We start from the raw sequence: 3587 nt of genomic DNA on the forward strand, positions 1-3587 counted from the left end.
GAATGGTTACAAAACAATAACCGCTTGCTTTGCCAAGAATGGGTAGGTTTGCAGTTGTGAGCACCAAAATTCTTCCACAGTTTTTGAATGAAACTCAATGCGTAAATAACTCTTTTGATATCAAATCAATTAGGTCATCTTTACTGAGATCGTCATCGCTAATGTTGTTCAAGTCAAAAAAAAAAGAAAAGGATTTCGAATCCATGTTTCAACTTCGTTCGGCAGGTGTTCTAAATTAAAATAACGTTGAAATGAGATTTTCAGGGTTTCAAGTGTGCGCAAAATTTTTCTCTCATGGAGATCAAAAGAGTACATTCTCTTCGAGTTTCATTCAACAAGATAAGATCTTTTAACATTGGAAAGTTAGCGTAATTACCTGCTTCCAATCTGCGTTTCCAAACCGGCAACTTGGCTAAAAACGCTTCAGTTTTTCAGCTGCATCAATTATTGTCACACCTGGTCCTTGAATGCCACGATTGACATGGTTAATATGACCGAAAATATCGGCTAAGTAGGCCATGCCGTAATTATTGCCGTATAGAAAACTTTTAGGCTACTCTCGAACAATTTTGAGAGGAGACTTTCTTTTGCTTTCAAAAGAGTTGATAAGCCTACCTCATTTTTTAGCTGCTGCAGTCGTTTTAAAACTTCTCTGGATAACCAACGTACCTCAGAATGATACAAAAGTACTCCGTAACCTGACACTACTTCTTGATAGAGCGCTTTAAAAGTACGGTGGTTTACAGCTCTGCTTTTGATGAAATTAACGACTTTCACGCAATTCGTCAGAATTTTTTTGAGACTTGCTAGAAAAGTTTTTGCTGCTAAGGCGTACCTGTGCAAGAAGCAATGGGTAACAACCACGCGAGGAGCTTCGATTTTTACTAAAGCAGCAAATCCGGATTTGTTCTCGAGCATAGCTGGTGCTCCATCCGTGCATATAGAACAAAGTTTGTTTTTTTCCAAAATTCATCAAGGTAATCATGGACCCCCAAATGCATTCTCACGACCCCCATGGGGTCAGCGAACCCCAGGTTGAGAACCACTGATCTAGCCTATTAGTTATATTTCTAATAACAAGACAGATTTTATCATCACGCAGTAGGGGATATAAAATAACAATTGCCTGCACCGAGCTCTGTCCTAAAAAGTGGGTCCACGTCTTTTAGGCGCGCATACTGTGGCGTCTGGATATTTAGGTGCGGAGCACTGTGGCGCCCGGTCATTTAAGTGCTATTCCTAGTGAAGTCTGTAGATTGTATCAGCTTGGCAGGGAGGGGCGTAGGGCAATGCTTTTCACACAAAATATTATATTGAACAGAAAAATATATTGTTTTGTTAATGCGTGTGCGTTGTTGGTCATGGCTTCAGTGAGTGAAGTTGCTCAAACCGGCAATGCTTTTTCACACAAAACGTTATATCAGTAGAACTCGGTTAATCCGGATTCGATTTGACCGGCGATTCCATTCGGATTAGGCGAAGATCTGGATTAACCGATGACGTTTCTATCAAGCCTGACTCATTTGTACTTCCAGTTTCATCCGGATTAGGCAAAGATCCGGATTAACCGAGTTCTACTGTATTATAATTTTAAGCAAAAAGTTTACGTAATTTAGCCTACAGTCTTTTTGATCGAGAAATTCCAAAGTAAGGGGTTGCCTAGTCAGTTTTGACTGCCAATTCCAATGAGTGAAATAAAAAAAATCCAGTGCGTCCCCATCTTTAAGAAGTCCTCATCTGATAACTGCACCGCCAAAATATTTTTTTTTTAATTAGCCAAAAAAGGACAGGCAAAGACTATGGATCTGCCATCATTTACATTTTATTTGCTTGAAATAGGCTACCTTTTAACCTTGGACGTAGGGATACTTCCTTGGTCATCATGGCAAAAATCCAAAGGCGTGTGTATACGTCCGTGGTCGCGAAAGAGTTAACTAAAAATGAACTCAATAATGTTCGGAAGCTTGAATAATTTATTGATAAAGCTTTTACCAAAGCAAACTTGGACTAACAACAAATAAAACAATAATAAATCAATAAAACAACTATATATTTTTCTGTTCAATATAACATTTTGTGTGAAAAGCATTGCCGGTTTAAGCAGCTTCACTCACGGAAGCCATGATATAATTTTCTGGCAAGCTGCTTAGCTGATACAATCTACAGACTTTACTAGAAATAGCACTTAAATGACCGGGCGCCACAGTGCTCCGCACCTAAATATCCAGACGCCACAGTGTGCGCGCCTATTAGACCAGCGCCTAGCTGTCAGCGCCTAAAAGACTTGCTCCCTAAAAAGTTGAGGTATGAAAATATGTATAAGAAAATACGTAATATGTGAAAATATGAAAGCAGACTGGAACCTGGGAGTTTGCCTCCTAAAAAATTCTGACAAAATTTAACCTTATTTTGGTTGTTTTTGACTCTGCTAATGCTTTTTATTTAAGATGGACACATTAATTGCATTCATGCTGACCAACTTGCACTTTTTCATAAATAAAAATACGGCAAACGTTTTATGGAAATGTTTTAATACACACATGACTGAGCATTTCTGAATCATGATGTAACAGTAGCATCAAGAGCAAACAAATCTAGTTAGCAAGTTGCACATCCTGAGATTAAATTTTGCAAACAGCCAATTTTTGAATTTAGTACTGGAGTCACAATACATAACAAAGGGCTTGTTGCAAAAGGAAACTAAGCAAATTTGTAATAAGCTGAAGGACTGCATCAGCACTTAGCAGCATTAACAAATCCTCATCACTTGTCTATTGGCAGAACAGGATTTGCTTCAAGCGTCCATTGATTAGTTGTAATTGTGTAATTGAATGAATTAAAGCAAAAAGCAATTGAACTCGTCACAAGCAAACTTTCAACAAAGGGGTCATGATTCAAATTTTCCAAGAATGTCCGAATCACGAAAAAGAAAATATTCTTCATTTTCAAGAACTACTTTAGTGCCTCCATACTCTGGAAGAAGAACTTTATCACCAGATTTAACATTTAAGGGTTTCACATTCCCGTCCTTGTCTTCTATTCCTGGGCCAGTAGCAACAATTGTTGCTTGCAACACTTTTCCAGTGCTTGCTTCTGGAATCACAATTCCTCCTTTTGTTGTAAGTTCTGGTGCAAATTTTTGAACCAACACTCGATCAAACAAAGGCATAAATGACTTAAAAACTTTATTGGCCATTGTTAAATTCAATTTTGTAGCACCTGGTTATACAGTGTAAAAACCACCTAGAAAGACCTTTATAACAATAATCAATGCATTATACTTGGTGATTTTTACTTCCGGCTACTGATTCTTTTAACAAACACCGTTTGAAACATTAAGATTTGTACTACAATAGGCTGCTAGGTAGTCCAATCAGAGGTTTTCTATTAACAGTCAAATTTACTCAACAGGAAAAGGGGATTTTGCATCACACAATAGCATCAGATCTTCACCACACAACTTCTTACTCCTGTCTACTTTGCCAACCTTTTGAGTTTAGTTATTTATTTGTCTAGTATTGTGAGCAGGGTTGAGAAAAACCCGGGTTTTTTTAAAAAAGCCCAACCCGCATGGTTGTTTTTTTAAA

The 3587-nt window shown here is 37.8% G+C and overlaps 1 pseudogene; it reads right to left on the reverse strand.

Annotated features, from left to right (window-relative positions):
• Positions 1 to 2458: 2458 nt before the first annotated feature.
• LOC145772174 (10 kDa heat shock protein, mitochondrial pseudogene) lies at positions 2459 to 3250 on the reverse strand (annotated as a pseudogene).
• Between the last annotated feature and the right edge of the window lie 337 nt (positions 3251 to 3587).

The sequence above is a fragment of the Aplidium turbinatum genome, chromosome 6 (genome assembly GCF_918807975.1).
Source record: "Aplidium turbinatum chromosome 6, kaAplTurb1.1, whole genome shotgun sequence".
Taxonomy (NCBI): Eukaryota; Metazoa; Chordata; class Ascidiacea; order Aplousobranchia; family Polyclinidae; genus Aplidium; species Aplidium turbinatum.